This window comes from Anabrus simplex, chromosome 3, assembly GCF_040414725.1.
Source record: "Anabrus simplex isolate iqAnaSimp1 chromosome 3, ASM4041472v1, whole genome shotgun sequence".
Lineage (NCBI taxonomy): Eukaryota > Metazoa > Arthropoda > Insecta > Orthoptera > Tettigoniidae > Anabrus > Anabrus simplex.
The window spans coordinates 126452402-126474186 of NC_090267.1; the positions used below are offsets into that span (position 1 = coordinate 126452402).

The window sequence follows — 21785 nt, forward strand, 5'->3', positions numbered from 1 at the left end:
CAGTACGCTGACCGTTCAGCCAACGAGTCGGACAATTTTTTCGTTGAAATACACCTACTGTTTTCTTTTGCCAGAAAATACTGAAGATGGCTTTACCGACCTAGTTACCTACTATTTTGTTCAGCGCTCAACGATACAGCGTTTCTGACGATATTCTTCGAATTCTGGAGGAACCGCGAAAGGAAGAAGAGGGAATAACAGTTCTAGATTTGTGTTTTTATTTTAAAATAAATATGTAAAGATTGTATATACATAAACGTAAACCTCTTTATATATATATGTGTGTGTGTGTGTGTGTGTAATTCTATAGAAACATATGTTTGCGTTTAATAGTAAATAAAAAATAAGCTTGAAGGCCTATAAATTTATTATCATTTTATTAACCAAAAGATAAGAATTAAATTCATTTTGAAGATTGCTGCGGTGTACGTAATAAACATTTCTGTGAATTATTTAATAAATGGTCAAAACTATTCTTGTGAAGTGAAAGTGATTGCATTCCACGCGAGCGGATGAAGGATAAGACTTGTTCGGGGGGTCTGTTATGATTGGAGGGTCTTCCTGTCCCTTATCCCTGAAAATAACCTCGTAAACACGGAAGTCTGATGTAAACTACTGTAAATGCAAAAACGAGGTTTTTGATGATTTTATTGTATGTGCTTTGTCTTGGTCGTGTTTCTTACGGGTAAAGTATTGTACGTGTATGTTTCAAGCTATGTGATACTATCTTATGTTCAAGGAGAACCCATCGATAAACAATGGTAAGTTATCATACCACAGTTCAGAAATATGCCGTCCTGAACACTCTTTATCGTATTCGTTCTTAGAAGAGTCTACCAAGGTGAGAACTGTTGATTCGACCTCCTGTATAGTGAGTGAACTGTCACTTACCTCCGATGTCCAGATGATCCTCGAAATTCACTGAACGCACAATTAGTGAAAATGCATTTCTTTTACAATTGGCTTTACGTCACTCCGACACAGATAGGTCTTATGGCGACGATGAGAGAGAAAAGAGCTAGTATTGTAAGGGAATCATCCATGGCCTTAATTAAGGTACAGTCCCAGCCTTTGCCTGGTGTTAAAATGGGAAACCATTCAAACCATCTTCAGGGCTGCCGACAATGGGGTTCGAACCCACTATCTCCACGATGCAAGTTCACAGCTGCGCGCCCTTAACCGCATGGCCAACACGCCCGTTGGTAGTTTACTAAAACACATCAAATCAAATCAAAATCTCTTTATTTGCAAATGAGGTGTCTACCTCGGTGGCAAATGGTACACTAAAATACATTATTGACAAGCACTAAATATTAAATTAACAAGAGAAGAAAATTTTCCTATAATACAATATTATACAATTTACGCTAACAATTTTTTTCTATTAAACACACAGCTCATCCTTAATAAATTTATATTATTTACAAAATTCTACATAATATCTCCTATACTTGCAAACATAGTCAACTCATATACAGTTTGTGGAATTACTTCAAAAGATACAATAAAACTGGTATAAGATTAAAATTTACATTGCATTTATTTACTTTCTTTTTTTAACCTAAGTAGCATAACGACCTGCTGCGTCTTAACCAGAGCCCCTATTGCCACCACTTTTCAGAGTTCCCGAAGGGCCTTCACAACTACCGTAGCGGTAGCGATCGGAAGAGGGACAAACTTTTAAAGAAATAGAAATATATGTGGTATATGCATTTATAAAGGTGAGATATTTTAACATAGGTAATTTCTAGATTATGGTACTCTTTAGTTGTACAAAATATTGATGATAGTGTATTGATATCCAACTGATTGTCTTAAACACATCATTTTATTTGAAGGCACCTTTTGAACTGCGGTGTAAGAAATAATGTAGGATATTGCGAAAAATAGTACATAAAAATAAAATATCACCTGTAAGTAAATTTGACTTAGATGTGTTAATTTTTATATTTTATGTTCACTGTTATCAAATAAGTCTTTGACTTTCTTAAATGACACATTTGCTGCTTAAAGTCCATATACTCGAATATAATCGCCATTTAATTATCGTAAATAATTGAGGTATGAAATGTCGTATGGCTTTTAGTGCCGAGATATCCCAGAACGGGTTCGGCTCGCCAGGTGCAGGTCTTTCTAGTTGACTCCCGTAGGCGACCTGCGCCTTGTGATGAGGGTGAAATGATGATGAAGACACCACATACACCCAGCCCCCGTGCCATTGGAATTAACCAATTAAGGTTAAAATCCCAGACCCGGCCGGGAGTCGAACCCGGGACCTTCTGAACTGAAGGCCAGTACTCTGACCGTTCATCCGACGAGTCGGACAATTTAGGTATGATATCTTAATGTTACCTTTCTTTTCCTCCATTTTTTCACAATTCGTCTTGAGGTTTGCACTTGCATGTATTTGACCTAGCATTACTACCGGATTCCCTTCATGACCCCAACCCAATGTTAACGGATGTGTTCACTACTGAGTGTGGTGGTTGGGAGTGTAGTGTGTTGTCTGTAGATGAATGGATGTGTATTGAAACGAATACAAATATCCAGTTCCCAAACAAGAGGCATCTATCATAAGCGTTGAAAATTCTCATACCTGATGGGAATCAAAATCTGGGCCTTCTAAACCAAAAATCGCCTGGCTGACCATTCAGCCAAGGAGACTATAAATCAAATATATGAGGAAACACATCCCAATTCACTTTGCCTCATTTATCTTACTCTAATATCTGCACACCTGTGCCTCAGATGCACAGTCTAATTTGCTACATCCTTAAAAGTTGAATAAACATAAAATATTCCTGTACGTTCCTCAGACGTAAAGTAGAAAACGTTTTGCTTCATATTTTCGCTTGCCATCGGTATATATATGTATTCAATCGTATTTAATCATTTTCAATTGCTCCAATACTCCTTCATTCAATAAATATACTATCACATAATTTCTTTCAAGTTGAAGATTGCAGAACCTTTGAATTTGCTGTCAAGGGTGAAAAATATATCTAAGGAATGTACACTGACTGACAGAGCAAATGCAACACCAAGAAGGAGTGGTTCGAAAGGGATGAAAGTTGGGGAAAAAACAGAGACGGCACGGACGAATAATTGATGTTTATTTCAAACCGACATGCAGGTTACACAATGCGCACGGCATCGACTCAGTAGGATGTAGGACCACCGCGAGCGGCGATGCACGCAGAAACACGTCGAGGTACAGAGTCAATAAGAGTGCGGATGGTGTCCTGAGGGATGGTTCTCCATTCTCTGTCAACCATTTGCCACAGTTGGTCGTCCCTACGAGGCTGGGGCAGAGTTTGCAAACGGCGTCCAATGAGATCCCACACGTGTTCGATTGGTGAGAGATCCGGAGAGTTCGCTGGCCACGGAAGCATCTGTACACCTCGTAGACCTGTTGGGAGATGCGAGCAGTGTGTGGGCGGGCATTATCCTGCTGAAACAGAGCATTGGGCAGCCCGTGAAGGTACGGGAGTGGCACCGGCCGCAGCACATGCTGCACGTAGCGGTGGGCATTTAACGTGCCTTGAATACGCACTAGAGGTGACGTGGAATCATACGCAATAGCGCCCCAAACCATGATGCCGCGTTGTCTAGCGGTAGGGCGCTCCACAGTTACTGCCGGATTTGACCTTTCTCCACGCCGACGCCACACTCGTCTGCGGTGACTATCACTGACAGAACAGAAGCGTGACTCATCGGAGAACACGACGTTCCGCTATTCCCTCATCCAAGTCGCTCTAGCCCGGCACCATGCCAGGCGTGCACGTCTATGCTGTGGAGTCAATGGTAGTCTTCTGAGCGGACGCCGGGAGTGCAGGCCTCCTTCAACCAATCGACGGGAAATTGTTCTGGTCGATATTGGAACAGCCAGGGTGTCTTGCACATGCTGAAGAATGGCGGTTGACGTGGCGTGCGGGGCTGCCACCGCTTGGCGGCGAATGCGCCGATCCTCGCGTGCTGACGTCACTCGGGCTGCGCCTGGACCCCTCGCACGTGCCACATGTCCCTGCGCCAACCATCTTCGCCACAGGCGCTGCACCGTGGACACATCCCTATGGGTATCGGCTGCGATTTGACGAAGCGACCAACCTGCCCTTCTCAGCCCGATCACTATACCCCTCGTAAAGTCGTCTGTCTGCTGGAAATGCCTCCGTTGACGGCGGCCTGGCATTCTTAGCTATACACGTGTCCTGTGGCACACGACAACACGTTCTACAATGACTGTCGGCTGAGAAATCACGGTACGAAGTGGGCCATTCGCCAACGCCGTGTCCCATTTATCGTTCGCTACGTGCGCAGCACAGCGGCGCATTTCACATCATGAGCATACCTCAGTGACGTCAGTCTACCCTGCAATTGGCATAAAGTTCTGACCACTCCTTCTTGGTGTTCCATTTGCTCTGTCAGTCAGTGTATATCCCGTCTCCTATTTATTGACGATGAACAGCTAACTTTTATAAAGTGAAGTAATAAATTATGCAGCATTCTAGAGCTTTCTTCAACAATTTGTAATGTCCAATTAATTGAACGGCATTTTCTAAGCCTTTATTAATTACGTCGACTTGAAGATATTAATCAAATGCTATCAGCCCAATGTTAAATGCTCTATTGTAGGTCACCCGAGTTTATTGCAGTACCATTTTCAGCCACTGTTATGGGTTCAATAGATACCTCTTCATACCATTGATTGCACGTAGTCTTCAATGTTTCTCAACGGCGATTTGTCAGTTCTGGTGCCACATTCTCTCTGCCCTATAACATTTCGTGCTCTCTACTTCTGTTACTTCTACAATGCGTCTTTACTATTAACGGGTGTTCAGGTTATGTAGCCGACAGGAAGCTACTGACAGTAATCATTCCTATGTTTATTGCCGACTGACATCACGTTAGATCTGTAAGTTTTTATTTTCATATCACGTACACACATTATAATTCTTTTGTAGGTCCGGCATGCAAGATCGTATGATTTCATCAGCACAGACCGTCAGTGAGACCTAGTCATTAGCATACACTGAGTGACCAAACGTAATGGAAGGACACTATATATGATGTTAATAAAAAGTTGCTCCTCCTCGAGCCCTCAAAACGGGAGCAATACGTTGAGGCCTAGACTCTACAAGGTGTTGGAATCGTTCTGGTGGTATCTGGACCCTCGCATCTTGCACTACCCAAAATGTGTCTTGTGTAGTTTGTGCGCGGTTCACTAGCATCTGAAGCATCACAAAAATGCTCGTTTGGATTAAGATAGCGGATCCAGGAGGTCGAATCCATGGTCGTAACTTCACTGGAGTGCTTCGCCAACCACCCGCATGCCACCACAGCGTGGTGACATGGCGCATTGTCCAGCTGAAACATAGCATCACCACCAGGGTATTCTAGAACCGGTAAGGGATGGAGATGGTCTGAAGGACTGGCCACATTTTGTGCACCTGCCAGCGCTCCCTCCAGCCGGAAAATGGGGCCCTCTTGCGACCATGAGAACGCCGCCCAGACCAAAACTGAGCCACCTCCCGCCTGGATAAACCTTGTTGACACACAGGGTCCTCAGGTTGATTGGGGCATACGCCGCGCACTCACGTGCCTGTCAGTTCGATGTAACTGGAACCGGAATTCATCGAACCATACCACAAGCCGCCACTCTTGAATGGTCCATTGCCGATGTTCGCGGGCCATTGCTCGTCGTTGAACTCGGTATCGAAGCGGCAACAAAGAGACACGAGTTGGTCGTCGGCTGGTGAAGCTTGTGGGGTGCAATTGCATCCTTACAGTCCTGGTAGACATGGGTTGCTGATTCCCAACATTCAACTGGTCGGTGATCGGACTTACAGTAGCTCATCGAGCACCCAGTATGGTTCTGCCGAGGCGACGTGATGTCCGTACGTTGAACACCTGTGGTCTTCCCGTGGGGTGGTTTACGTGGGTGGTAACATTTGCTCTGCGATACTGAAGATCCCTCCTCGACAGTGTTGACCTCGGAAACCCGAATTCGCATGTAATCTCCGCAATGCTATGACACATGCGCCGTGCGCCGATGATCATCCCACGTTCAAAGTCGGTTAACTCGCGACGTGATGCCATAGTCACGACACTGGTGTATGCGACAGACTGCTCAGGTACGTCGCAGCTAGCCGCAACGCTTAGGCATCATACACGGCACATTTCCTAATGGGACACCCCTTCCCGTGACTTTTAGCCACTCACTGTAGTACAAACTGCTTACTACATGCAATGCTGTCTGAATCATCAGTCAGTAGACTGATTTCCTCAGCAATCCATGCCACCCTATTCTGTCCTTCATTTTCATTTATACGTAACTCCTGTATCCTACATCTCGTCGTTGCCGGGACAAAACCTCTTATGTGTTAATATTTTTGGAGATATACTGACCCGCAGCACATACATTATGAAGAGCGAGAATGTCTTGACAACTGTCACACAATATTGCACCTTAGATGACAGAACTTTACCGACCAAAGTCATAAGCTAAAATATTTCTTATAGGAGGTTTTGTCCCGGCAACGACGATCTATTCTAATCTGTTTGTCAACTTCGTACCTTGGTCTACCCCTACCGTTCTTACCGCCTGCAATTCCATCAGAAGATAGTCATTGAACAAGTCCGGGCTGTCATGAGATGTGTCCTATCATTCTATATTTTCATCCTGCCAAGTCGTTCATCTCTAACAAGTTCGATTCAGTATCTCATCTTCGTGATTTGATTTACCCGTATCACCTTCTTTACTCTTCTGTAACACCACATTTCTAAAGCTATTATTATTCATTTTGTGAACTATATATTGTCCAACTTTCACGACGTTTCTCCAGTCTTATAAATATCTTTCCAATCCCTATATAAGTATTCGAAGTGAACAAATTTATTTTCTTAAGAAAGCCCTTCTTTGCTTGTGCTAGTCTGAATTGTTGTCCTTCTTAGTTCTGATATATTTAATTATTCTCCTACCCAAGTAACAACATTCATGCAGTATGATACCCAAAATATAACATATATAAAATAAGGTACACGTACATATTTTTGCATAGTATAGGAGAATTAAAATTATATTTTAGCTATAAATATGCATATCACACCGGAATTTACATACTACGAATGGGCAAACAGAAACTAAAATGCCTGTACAAGATGGCTTATTTTGGCTGTTGTAGTAAACCTGCTGCGCGGTCTAGTGGCAGCAGGGCCATCGGTCACCTGGAAGTTCCGCGGTCGATTCCCGGCCAGGGCATATTTTTACCTGTATCTGAAGGCTGATTCTAGTTCAACACAGTGTACGTGATAACAGTATTGAAGAGTTCTCTGACGGCGAGATAGCAGCCCGGGTCTAAAGAACCAAGCATGACGACCGAGATTAAACCTTAGGCTCACCACTGTTCACGTCGTAACTTGTAGACCTTCAGGCTGAGAAGAAGTCGTTTTATAGGCTAAGTGCAGTCTAGGATGTAGTGCATGGGGTTCGGTCCTGGTAGTAGGAAGCTGTTCATTAGATTGTAAAAGAGGGCTTAAGTACAATATATATTTTCTTGTGGATAAAATCCAGTAAAAGCCAGACATGCACTTCTCGGATGAGGCATATAACAAGTTATGCTGTATGTTAGTGGAACAAAGAAACTAAATCAAGAAAAGTAACTTGTCACTGAACTACGGAGCAGAGAAATCTGTAGAAATATCAACACTTCTTGATTTGAGGTTCGTCTTCCTTTTCGGCTAAGATATCAAATATTTCCGGTAGCACATGGATGAAAAATTGTAAGGTTTGGGAAAGTAGTGACCGTGATCTTAATTAAGATACAGCATGGTTTGAAAATAGGAAAGCCATCTTTAGAGACTTCGAACCCACGATCTCACAAATACAAACTCACAGCTACGTAACCGGAGCCGTGCGGTCATGTCGCTAGGTGATTTGAGAGTTATCGTAATGCGGAATTTCAAGCCGTAATCAAGATATGAGTAGTACTTAGCACTATCTGAGTTACCGTAAAATAATTGCTAAAGGTAGCGTAGACAGATACGATTTACTCCGTGCAAAGTTTTCCCTAGCTGGCAATTATGATATCGTCCTGATAGTGCGTCAGAAGTTCTCTTGAAATTGATAGGGATTCAGGACATGCCGTAGTGAGGTTTCAAAACAATTAAATTAATGTTAACAGTAGGTACATTTTCATAACACTTTATTTAAATTTTGATTTTAACAAGATTTTCATCAAATGTTGCTGAACCTTTCAACCAATTAACCAATAATAGTTTTGATATGCAGTCCAGGTCCAGCAATCACAGCACCAGGGGCAGCAATTGCCAAAGGAGCGGGTGCAGCGATCACAGCGGGGCCGGCGGCAACTAATGCAGGAGCAGCGAGTGGTGCTCCGATGATACCTCCGTAGGCTACAGCTACGAGAGCGAGGAAGATCAACTGTAAAAAAGAAAGAATAACATTTATAATACAAATAAAAAAGAAATATTCTCTTACGACAAATCCTTATCAATAAAAGTATATAGCTGCCTCTGTGGATCAGTGGTAGAGTGTCGGCCTCCGGATCCCAAGATAGTGGGTTCAAACCTGCCAGAGGTAGTCGGATTTTTTAAGGGCGGAAAAAAGTCCATTCGACATCCCATGTCGTACGATGTCGGCATGTAAAAGATCTCTGGTGACACATTTGGTGTTTACCCCACAAAATTAATTAAATCTCAGCCATAGATGTCCAAGAGAGTTTCGGTTTACTCGGTCTGCCGTGTAGTGGGCCTAGAGTAAAACAGATCGTCGAAATTGACGAGCAGACAGCCAGATGGCGTCAACTTGAAATGTCTGCACAGAGTAGCTGAGGCCATACGATTACTATTATTATTATTATTATTATTATTATTATTATTATTATTATTATTAGTAACAGTGGATTTCCTTGCAATATGCAAAGTCACTTGGGGCATACATTGGGAACATACGTTGGGAACTATGGATTCCCTAGCTGGGTCTGGTACTGCTTCCAATTACTGTTCACAATCTCTGAGCTTTTAAATTTCCTATCTGGCCTTTCTTGATAATATTTGTTCTATTCCAACTGTGACCTGGGAATATTTTTCATTTGCTGCTATCTCAATTCCTAGCAGAGTCCGACTTCTTTCTTACTCCTCCGTGATTAATTGTAAGATGTAACGGTTGCCTAGTAGTGCCTCCTTTTAAAGCAGTAGTCATCATTAAAATGTGAAAGGCTAGTTTAATCACTCAAACAGTGTGATAATCGTTGTCAAAAAATCCTACCATTTAGCATCGAATAAATTCAATAGAGCCAAAAGGGATTCGCCTGAAGACTCTACTTGTCTACAGTATTAAGTATTAATTCAAAGGCCAACCGAAAGCAGATTATAGAGAGACAAAGAAAAACGCACGTGAAAGTTGAGTTTAAAATCTTGGAATAAACAATTTTAAACATGTGGATTCGAGCAATGTATTGATATCTTCCTCACTCTTCATGAATCTTTTGTATGCCTGAACGTCATTTAATACGTGACAATACCTATATTCCGCACACATACACACACAAGGAAAGGTAGGGTTGTACGTTGTCAAACACAAAGTAATGCTCTATATTTCAGTCATTTTTATCGTACATCCCATTCATTACTTATAAATTTCAGTATATACTCCTTATTCATCAAAAGACCTGAATTTGCTAAATATCTGGGTAATATAGAGACAAAAGCTCTTGACATATGCATATAGATACAACAAAAATATTTTTCAGTATTCGGTATTACGAAATCTGAAATCTGAAACTTTCATAGTATTTTTAACGGATTGAATAACAAACATACCGGTTTTAACGTAGTAATCAAAGGGTTCAGAACTGTTAAAAAATCGAATTAATACATCACAAAACCTTCATCAGTGATGATTTTATGTTAAAAACGGGAGTTTTCAGACTTTCAAGACCCGCTTTTATCTTGTAATAATAATTTTTAGTATAGCTGATTACAAACTAAGAACAGTAACTAAATCACAAATAACTTGAAGTTTAAATTACTAACACAAACAAAAATGTGTAATTAATGCAACAGAAGTACCATTAGGAGTAAAAATACGTAAATAATAATAAAATTAATAACTTTTAAGGGATAACACTATCCAAGGTTTCCAATTTTATAAATAGTTTTCACCGTATGATGAAGTCCGCCTCCGTAGCGTAACGGTTTGTGTAATAAGCTGCCGTCCTCGGGGGCCCAGGTTCGATTCCCGGTACTGCTAGAAATTTAAGAATGGCAGGAGGGCTGGTATGTGGTTGAAATGGTACATGCAGCTCACCTCCAATGGGGGTGTGCCTGAAGAGAGCTGCACCACCTCGGGATGAGGACACGAGTTTTTTTTTACCGTATGATGAAAACACATAGACATTTTGCACGTGAACAATATTTGTCTATCTATCTACAGTAGCTATCTCCACAATAGTGGAAGAAAGGTTGATTAATGAGATGAATACGCCACGTATTAGTCCCTGCCTGAGTCAAGTATTAGCTCGGTTTTCATGTCTCGTGAATCTATATTTCACCATTGCTGTCCCTTTGGTAACGTTAACACTTTTTCCGATTACTGACCGCTCAGATATGAAAAGTCTAGCGTAATATTCAGTCTCCCACTTGTTAACGACCCTTCATTTTTCTTGGTCAGTAGTGTTGTTATTCATAAACTATTACTTATTTCCATGAATATAACAGGAAACTTAAAATAACGTCTTATTTACTACTTTTAGGAAATGTAGTCGCACTGAACTCACCAGCTTGTACATGGTAGTGAGGTGTATTTTTCTTACACTGGAATGTTTACTGATACGCTGATGCCTGCTGCTCCGTCTTTAAATACTCTATACTGTCCCTGAGAATAAGAATGTAAACAGCGATACGTAGGATATGGATGACGAAATATCCTACTAAGGTTGCTGCTAGAAAGATCTAGTTGGATAATTATTTACTACTAGGTTTGTGTGAGTGTTGAGAATGTGGTTTGTAGCTCGATCAAGGAATTGGCTTGGTAGCTTTCCAACCTATTGAGCCTGATTTGATTTTCAGCTTCGCTGCGAATTTCAGACTGACCATCTGCGTAACCTAATTGGTTAGATGCTCCTTTGCACAAGATAACGAGAACGAATGACAATAAAATCATCTTCCACTTCATGATAGAAAAATATATGTGACTTTAGTCCATATTCTTTCTCAAACGATGTTATCCTGTTATTTTCAAGCAAAGCAAAGCTATGAAGGGCCTTGGAGGATTAGAGGGTAAAGGCTTTCATTATTCATAACCTTGACACAAAGTGCGATAGAGTGGTAAGCCCTATGCCCAGCCATGTAGATACCAACGAATTAAACTGGTACTCACTGTTTGTGTATTTTGAGTGTGTTGCATGGCTGTATTCCTCTCCAGACGAGGAAAATATTTTTTTTATTTAAGAACTTTCTGGCCGAAATTTAAACCCATGTCCTTGTATGTTAAACAAGTAGGCCTTCACAGTCCAGGCTAGGCAGACCTTTTTCGTTCTCTTGACTCTCAGAAATAACAATCACCACCACCACCAATACCATCACCATCACCAAGAAAATATTCCAACACTGCGGCGCCTCTTGCAACGTATTGTAAGTTATTTCAATGTACGTAGAAACACATAAGATGGTCGAGTTTTAGTTGGCTTGCTCGTCATCAGAAGTGATATGCTTCTGGCTATCATCGAATTTTCTACATTTCTTCAACGTTTCACTGAGATCTCCTTAAACTTACTCGTTAATAATGTTTCATAATTTTTTCCTAATTGAGAATAAAATTTGTCAAGAAGAATCTGAATAAAATAGCACACATTGATAATGTTCTGGGATCACTGTTATTGTTAATACTATCTTTACTTTAATTATAATTTGTAAGTAATCAGCTTACCTAAGTCTCCCGTTACTTCCTCTTACATATCTCATATATCTATATTTCACTTTTGCTGTCTAGCGTTTCATGATCAACGTTCATCCTTTATCCAATTCCAACGGTGTTATTGGCTCTTCCCTTTCTTCAGTGTTGCCCCCATTATCTTTCCCTTCATGACTCAGCTGGGGTGTGTCACACCAGAAGGGTATTATTTTTAGTTGCTTCCGATATAAAGTTAAGTCATTACTTTCGTGCAACACTGCACCTTCAATTTGACTTAGGAGGAAGCTGATTAGACCGTAAACGTAAGCCAGTCGCCTGGCAGCATTCGTGTTAGACGCCTTAAACTCTGTCTGGGGTGTATCACACCCAACCTGAGTTAACTCGTAACTAAATAAATATCTTAGAGGTTATTTATCCAGCATCATTTATACAGTTCGTAAGTTGCAAATGGGATATCGTCGCTGCCGGGAAAAAAACCTCATATGTGAAATAATTTTAGCTCAGAACTTTGGCTGGTAAGGCTCTGTAATCTAAGGTGCAATATTGTGTGAATATTGTCAAGGCATTCTCGCTCTTCACAATGTATGTGCTGCGGGTCAGTATATCTCCAAAACATATTATCACATAGGAGGTTTTGTCCCGGCAACGACGATATATTGTATTAGTATTGTGTTCTTTGTACCGTAAGTTAAGTTTAGCGATTGCTTCAATTGCTTCAGTGACTCCTGTTGATGCTTCACATAAGATATGATAAAGAATATACTAGAACACACCTACGAACGCATAGAGAATAGCAGTGTTAGTTTTGGAGATAAACTGAGGGTAAGAAAGAGAAGGTGGCAGAATTTATTGCACTTTATGTTTGTTGTATCTGGCAGGATTTTTGAGTTCAAACCTTCAAAATACCAGAGATTTGTGGGCAGATAATGTATTGGTCCCTGATGATGTATTCAAAATGACAATGCCACTGTTCAGGTTCCAATTATTTCTACAAAATCTCTTGTTTAACCAAGCTACTGCTCGAAATGAGAGACAAATAGCAATATTTTTGAACTGTTTGTGGAAAACTGTAAATCGAACTATAGCGTATCGGAGTATGTTACAATAGATGAAATGCTAATATATTTCGAGGCCTTTGTGGCTTTCATGCCGGAAAACTTAGCAAATATGGAATCATGTCAGCTGGTGCAAGAATGTTTTACACCCTACACCTTGAAATTTACGCAGGCAGACAATCAGAAGGCCAGTTCAGAGTTAGAAAATTGGCCACAAGATGTAGTTGAGAAATTATTTATACCAATTTCTGGTTCAGGGTAAATATTACCATAGATAATTGCCTACCAGCCTCTCCCTTCCTTCATGGATGATGAAGAATCACAAACTGACCATAACGGGAACCATGAGCGAAACCAAAAGGAAATTCCAATAGAGTTTATGAATACAAAGCACAGTGTGCACTCGAGCTTCTTCGGTTTCGTAGATGACAAGACTTTATTGTCTTACGTTCCTAAGAATGGTAAGTTGGTATTGTTACTTTCCATAATATACCATAATGCAGCAATTGATTCCATCACAAGGGAATCAAAGTATACAGAGATTAACACAATGTGCAACCTCACAAAGGGCGGAGTAGAAGTTCTAAATATGTCAGCAGAAACAGTAGTCGATGGCCACTTACAGTGTTCTTTTTCCCGGTGAATGTAAGTGTAATTAACTCGCAGATAATTTGTAAAAATATTTCCAAACACAACATGAAGAGGTAAAAATATGTGCAAAATCTTGGCCTAGAACTTGTCGAATTTTTCATAGAAGAAAGAATGTCTGCGAACAGTCGACCACCTGGTCCCTAGATCCACCAAAACGGGCTAAACAAGGACTATGTCAATTATGTTCACAATCTAGGGACAGAAAACTCAACATAGAATGTGAAAAGTGCAAAAAAAATATATTATTTGTATGAACCATCTCATCCCAGTTTGAAAAAATGTGCTAGTGAAAGTGAGTGAGATTAAGGCTGTTATTATCTGATTAATGTTCGAAGTGACAATGAATTAAACAATGATATGTTTTCCTTCATAATGTGTTACGAACATTTCCTTGTGTTATGCGTTATATTTCTGATATTCCTTTCGATACGAAGAAATGTGAAATAACTCGATTTAATTATTTTCTGTATGAGGTGGAATATATTTAATTTTTCATGATGTAACGTGCAAAGACAAATATGTTTTCCTCATAAAATATGCCCATTGTAGTGTAGTATGTGTATAAATGAATGTAATATAAAAATTGTATGAAGATAATACTCATTTACATAATGGGGTGTGTGGCACCCCACCCGAGCTCTTACGCAACGTTCTGTAACCCGAGTTCTGAATAGCTATGTTCAAAACTATTACTTTGTTTCGTAACGTAACATTGTAAGTAGTATAATACAGGGATTCGGCGGCCACCTCCACCTCAGGCTCCCAGTGGCCACCTCCACCTCCACCTCAGCCAGAGGCCTCCCAGATGCCTCCTCCACCTCCACCTCAGCCAGAGGCCTCCCAGAGGTCTCCTCCACCTCCCGCGGGAAATTTGAATTTGTAAACAAAGCCACGTGCTTTTTGACAGACAACAACGCATCGCTAACCTCAGTACTGCCATCTTGACGGGCCTAAACCTCAGTAGTGCCAACTTAACCTAACTAGCGCGAGATAAACAAAGCCACGTGCTTTTTGACAACCACGTGCTTTTTGACAGATTTGTAAACAAAGCCACGTGCTTTTTGACAGCTGTCATCGACAACAACGCATCGCAAACCTCAGTACTACCATCTTGACGGGCCTAAACCCCAGTAGTGCCAACTTAACCTAACTAGCATGAGGTAAACAAAGCCACGTGTTTTTTGACAGCCACGTGCATTTTGACAGATTTGTAAACAAAGCCACGTGCTTTTTGACAGACAACAACGCATCGCTAACCTCAGTACTGCCATCTTAACGGGAATAAACCTCGGTGGTACCAACTTAACCTAACTAGCTCGAGATAAACAAAGCCACGTGCTTTTTGACAGCCACGTGCATTTTGACAGCTGTCATCCGCCATCTTTAAACTACAGAGCGCTGTGCTGCCCTCTTTCGTCACCTGTCATCGGCAGTGCTGCCATCTTGGCGGGCCTAAATCTTAGTGCTACCAACTTAACCTCACTAGCTCGAGATAAACAAATCCACGTGCTTTTTGACAGCCACGTGCTTTTTTGACAGCTGTCATCCGCCATCTTTAATCCATAGAGCACAGTGCTGCCCTCTTTAGCTACTTACCTTTGAAATGTGGTGGAGGATAATTTGAAAAAATGCTTTTTTGACAGCAGCCATCTTTGAGCGCCGTGCTACACTCTTTAGCTAGTTACCTTTGAAATGTGGTGGCAGGCAATTCCACATGACAGCAGTCATCTTTAATCAAGAGAGCACCGTGCTGCCCTCTATGTGGTGGCGGCAAATTGAAAAATTCTACATGCTCTTGTTTGGAAACAAACTCACGCGCTTTTTTGACAGCCGTCATCCGCCATCTTTAATCAACAGATCACAGTGCTGTACTCTTTAGCTAGATACCTTTGAAATGTGGTGGCGGCAATTTGAAAAATTCTATGTGCTCTTGTTGGGAAACAAAGCCACGTGCTTTTTTGACAGCTGTCATCCGCCATCTTTAATCAATAGAGCACTGTGCTGCTATCATGCGGGCAATTTCGTTAGCTGTCATCCGCCATCTTTAATCCAGAGAGAACAGTGCTGCACTCTATGTGGTGGCGGTAAATTCCATGTGCTTTACAAACCTATGTGCTTTTCTGACAGCTGTCATCCGCCATCTTTAATCTAGAGAGAACAGTGCTGCACTCTATGTGGTGGCGGCAAATTCCACGTGCTTTACAAACCTATGCGCTTTTCTGTCATCCACCATCTTTAATCCAGAGAGAACAGTGCTGCACTCTATGTAGTAGCGGCAAATTCTACGTGCTTTACAAACCTATGCGCTTTTCTGCCATCCGCCATCTTTAATCTAGAGAGAACAGTGCTGCACTCTATGTGGTGGCGGCAAATTCTACGTGCTCTTATTTGGAAACAAATTCTACTCGCTCTTCAGCTGTCATCCACCATCTTTAATCAAAAGAGCACCGTGCTGCCCTCTTTGTAGTGGCGGATAATTTGAAAAAAATTCAGCAGCCATCTTTAATCCAGAGAGAACAGTGCTGCCCTCTTTAGCTACTTACCTTTGAGACGGTTAATTTGAAAAATTCTTTTCGACAAGCTGCCATCTTTAATCCAGAGAGAACAGTGCTGCCCTCTTTAGCTACTTACCTTTGAGGCGGTTAATTTGAAAATTTCTAGCTGCCATCTTTAATGAAAAGGGCATCGTGGTGCTATCTTGCGGGTAATATTTTACGTCACAGCTGTCATCCACCATCTTGCATTGCTAACCTTAGTGCTGCCCTCTTTAGCTACTTACCTTTGACAAGCTGTCACCCGCCATATTGCATCGCAAACCTCAGTGCTGCACTCTATGTGGTGGCGGATAATTTGAAAAAATCTTTTTGACAAGCAGCCATCTTTGTGCACCATTCTGCCATCTTTAGCTACCGCCATCTTACCTCGCTGCTGCACTCTTTGTGGTGGCGGCTAATTCGAACACGCATCGGGCAAGCTAGAGTAAGCACGTGCTGTTGTGATGACGTCATTGTGCATGTTTAAACCCGTTCGTTGACTAAAAGCTTTAGTCTTCGAGAAACAGTGATAGAGTGTAGAGTGCAAACATGACGAAAACATTAATAGTTGATGTGCAAGGCTTTAAAGTAAACGGAAACAAATTTGTGTTTAAAGAGGTGGCTGTGTTAGATTGCAGTGTATTGTGGGCTCCAAAACTTGTTAGTTTAGTATTTAGTCCACCGTTCCCTTACTGTTTGCAAACAGATGAAGATAAAAAGCAGACTCAGTGGATTGAAAACAATTTAGGTTTGAAGTGGGAAGAAAAAGGAATACCTTATCGTTTTCTACCTTTAATGATGAATGCACATTTGTCAAGAGCTGATCTTGTTCTTTTAAAGGGTTGTGAAAAGAAAGAATGGTTGCGTGATTTTCTACCATCATCATGTGAAGTCATCGACATGCATGAATTGGGGTGCCCATCATTTAAAACTCTTCCGAAAGAGCATAGCAGAGAAACAAGTAAACAGCCTTTACAACATGTAGGTATGCTCTTTGATTGGTTGTGTCGCAGTGCATGCCGGGAAGTGAACAACATATGTAAACTGCAGTGTCGAAATAACCTTAGTGTAAAAGAAACATTTGTAGAGTAAAGACATCATGTCATTTCTAACAGATACTAAGTGTAACGCAGTTGAAAAGGCGATCGTAAAGTTTTATGCATGCAAAAAGAAACTAAACACTTTTACTGAAGAAGAGTTAAATGCATTACCAAAGGCATTTTTGGTTAATGTAGCTGCGATTGCTGTAAAGAAGATTTGGGAAAAGGTGCCCCGTGAGTGGACTCAAGATCCTGTTTTGTCAGAGCTTCAAACGTGTAGTTTACATCATGAACACGTGAGTTTAGCTAGAAGACCTTCTGTGAGACAGTGCCGTACATGTCAACTAATTAAACTGTATCACGGACCTAAAACTAACGAGTTGTCTTCGCTTATAAACACTTATCATGGCTGTGGAGAGAGTAAACAAGGAAAAGGTGAAGAAACGTGCTGGGAGAAAGATGAGGAAGCATGTTGGGCGCGGACTCATCAATAGAGTGATTGATCTTCTTTTCTTCGTGCTTCATCTCCCCTGCGGCCCTAGAACACATTCGCCTGATACGTAGTTACATGCTGCCTGCATAGAGTGTAGCTGTTAAAATCTGCTTCGTAAAGTTATGCTGTGTGTGTGTGTGTGTGTGTGTTATTACCTAGTGCTTTAGCTGCTCAGAAGAATATAGCAGCACTTGTCGTTGTTGGTGCAATAAAACAAAAAACTGAGTGACAAAGACCGTAAAATAAACAAAGGATAAAAATGTATGTATATAGTCTAAAATAAATATGAATTGTCAAAACATATTACAGGTGTTGTTTAATCCTACAGCATGTCCTAGTGACTTAGAAGAAAGGAAACGTAGAGGATTAAAAGAAAACACACATAAGATTTAAAGTATATCCTCTTTATTAATCCATGAATTAAAGCTGTTATTAAAACCAAGCCATTTAACATACAGTTTATTACCACGACGTCGAATAACACGTTCAACTAAATAGTGATCAGGATATTTTGTTTTCTGCAGTTCTTCGATGTAGAATCCTCCTTCAATAGGCTGTCCTCTGAGATCGCGAAGTAAATACGTAACTGGATTAGTAAGCTTAACACTTCTGATTTGAAAAATTTCAGTGCTCCAGTTAGGTGTGTATCCTTTTGCAAAGATAGACTTGTGTTTGCTGATGCGAACGAAATCACCTTCTTTAAAGCGATGACGACGTGGATCAGCTGTTTTGATTACAAGATGAATAGCATCTAGACGAGGTGTATTCTTTGTAACAGGACGTGGCCTTGTTCCGATAGTGCGATGAGGTGTATCGTTGTAGGTAGATAAAAGTCTAGGTAGCAGATCAATCCAACGATATGAACCTTGCGCTGTAAATTCTCGCCACATCATTGTTTTGAGTGTACGATTAAAGCGTTCTACAACACTTGCCTTGAGATTACTGAACGTAGAGTAGTGTTGAATGCCAAGTAACTTGAGGTAAGAAGAAAAATCCTTGTTGTAAAACTCTTTACCTTGATCAGTTTGAAGAAGCCTTGGGCAGCGTTTCGATTCTTCAACAATATGTTTAAATGCTTCTTTAACTTGAGCTGCTGTTTTAGAACGCACGGGTTGTGCAAAAGCAAACTTTGAGTACACATCGATAACAGTAAGTAGATACTTATAGCCCTTATTACTAGAAGCATATGGAATCATTTCTACTAAGTCTGCTTGCCAGAGATCATCTTTTCCTCGTGTAATAACGCGTCTGCGACAGTAGGTGCGACGTGCTGGTTTATGTAACTCATGTGCGGTGTTTACCTTTACAGGTGAGATCTTCTCTTGACGAGCCATTACAAAATAATACCGGCATAACGTAGTTCTCTTTCTATTTCTAGAATTTCTGATCCGTGACCAGTGTGACCAGCCTCTTGCGATGCTCTTAAAAGTTGTAATCGTTCAACGAGTAAGTTTGGGTCATTCCAGTATCTTACATCCACATACGGCAACAAAGGCTTGTAGATAACGTCTAGACTACGTGCAGTCGGAAACAGCTTAGAAATAAACTCACGATACTTGTAACTCTTATTCGCATTTACAGCTTCTGTTCTCTTGTAATTACGTCGTGTTGCATCGGTAGCAAAAAGTATTGCTTTATACTTTTTAAGATCATCTTCTAACATTATATCCTTGTCAGGTATTCGTGAGAAAAGAAGTTCTAAGAGTCCTTTCGTAGGTTTATAGGTAACACCTTTTACAATGAGTTTGTTGCTATTAATCTTAACATTTGAATTTCCTATCCGGAAACAGTCATCTTCGTAGCGAATACCATAGGTAGTGTCAGTTTGTCCTGTAAAAAGTTTTTCTATATAAGGTGCAAAGAGAGATCCATAGGTATCTTGAATAAAAGTTCTAAACTGATTGCGATACTCTGGTGTAATCATAACCTCAGACAAAGATGGTAGATTTTGAGTCGATGTAGTAGGTGTTTCTGCAATAACATCTGTAGTTAAAAACTCAACACGCTTAGATGGTGATGCATCATTAAGTTCTTCTTCTTCTTCTTCCTTATCTTCCTCTTCTTGATCTACATCCTGCTTCTTCTCTTCCGTATCTTCTTCATGCTTTTCTTCTTCATGCTTCTCTTTATGATATGATGTTTGCATAGAAGCAAAACTTGAAGTAGACTGCGGTAATGAAGTAGAATTAAAAATTTATTTGAGTGGTGTACTTAGTTGTGTTTTTAAAAATAAATCCGTGTCTGCTTGAATACGTTTAAGCTCTTTACATTTCCGTCGAATATTGTTTCGAGCTTGGATGATATGTTTTGTGATCTCCTTGCTAGATGTTAACATGATGGTGGTTTTTAATCAAGTAGTTACTGTAATTCTGTGTTAATGCATATAAAATGATCGAAACCCATGCGATATCGTCCATGCTGTACATCACTTTCTTTATCAATAACTAAAAAGCTGTAACGGTGTAATGACCAACATTTAGCACACATACGTTTAAAGTCATCGAATGTCATATCAGTGTTAACATGATCGTTATACACATGTCGCATGTTGCGCTCATCTTGCCGAAAAAGCACAATAACATTTGCGTTGTCGCGTATCAACTGCTTGGGCACACGAGAATAGGTTTGGCACAAATAGATGCAATCAACATATTTATGTCGACCCATACTAAAGAATGCACGAATAACGTTTTGCTGTTCTGTTGCGACATCATCAAAGATCATTAGAGAATTAGGAAGCACATCGTCTGGTGATGGTACTTGCTCATGTGAATTAAATTTAAAATATCTTATTCCATCTTTAACTAGATCGTGCATTACAGTTTGTAGAATAGTATATAGCGGCTGATAGAGTGACTTTGCGAAAACGTAAATATTCTCGAAGCGTATACCATTTACAGAAGTAATAAGTGTGAGTAAAAGATTTGTTTTACCGCATCCCGACGGACCTGATATAATACATCGAACAGTAAAAGGAAACAACGTTCCATGACGTTTTCTTGTAGTTGTACTAGAACTAGGTAAGAGATGTGGTACAATGTCGGTAACAGGTAGCGTGTCTTGCTGCTTTATAATCTTCATGATAACTGAATCATAAAGTACGTAATAGTAATATATATATTAAACGAAACAAGAGGCAACGGTTAGTTTATGATTTGCTCTTGACTAGTAAAGTCGTGTCCAGCATGGTGAAACAACGATATCCAAACGACATGAAGAAGAAGAAGAAGAAGAAGAAGAAAGTAAAAACTGTTGGATGGAAAGATGTTATAAAGGCTGCGTAAAAAGCTATTCGAGGGGAATACAATCCTCGTGTAGCTATTACTAAGGCGTTACGCGCAGCAAGAGCGAGAATTTCTCCAAAGTGCAGAGCAATATTTAGTAAACGTGCGCGAATTATTCCTGTACCAAAACGAGGAGGATTTCTTCCTGCGCTGTTTGCTGTCTTAGCAGCTTTAGGGTCATTGCTAGGTGGTGCTAGTGCTGTAGCGAGAACTGTCAAAGCTGTAGAAGAAGCGAAACAACAGTTGAAAGAGAGTGAACGTCATAACAAGACGATGGAGGCAATTGCGTTACGAGGCAAAGGTGTGAACATGAAGCTAGCGCCATACAAGAAAGGGCTTGGTATCTACATTTCTCCAAAAAACGTCTACTGAATGCACTGCCATATCGAGCTCTAACGCATGATGAAGTTTTTACGTTTGCTAAACAACTAGGAATTCATTATTTTCGAGGAGTGTATATGCGTGATCAACTACCAGCACGTCCACGTGAACGTGAAAGTGCCGTAATTAACTTGGACGACAGTCGTGGACCTGGAACTCATTACGTTGCTTATGTAAAACGTAAATCTAAAGTATGGTATTTTGATAGCTATGGAGATTTACCTCCTCCTTTTGAGCTCATACGTTATTTCGGAAGCAGTGCAGACATTGTTTACAATAAAAACCGTGTGCAAAACTTTAATACACGCATGTGCGGACGATTATGTCTTATGTTCTTATATCAAACCCAGACAGTAGAGAAAGTGTATTAGTGTCTACGTGATGACGAACAGTGAAAGAACGTTTGCTGTACGTG

General features: G+C 40.6%; 1 long non-coding RNA gene across 1 annotated transcript; it reads right to left on the bottom strand.

Moving 5' to 3' along the window:
• Nucleotides 1-8186: 8186 nt before the first annotated feature.
• LOC136867085 (uncharacterized) lies at nt 8187-10848 on the bottom strand. The gene is made up of 2 exons (XR_010859619.2): nt 10797-10848; nt 8187-8440 (listed from the first exon to the last, which is right to left on the bottom strand). It is a non-coding gene; the product is annotated as an uncharacterized lncRNA (long non-coding RNA).
• Between the last annotated feature and the right edge of the window lie 10937 nt (nt 10849-21785).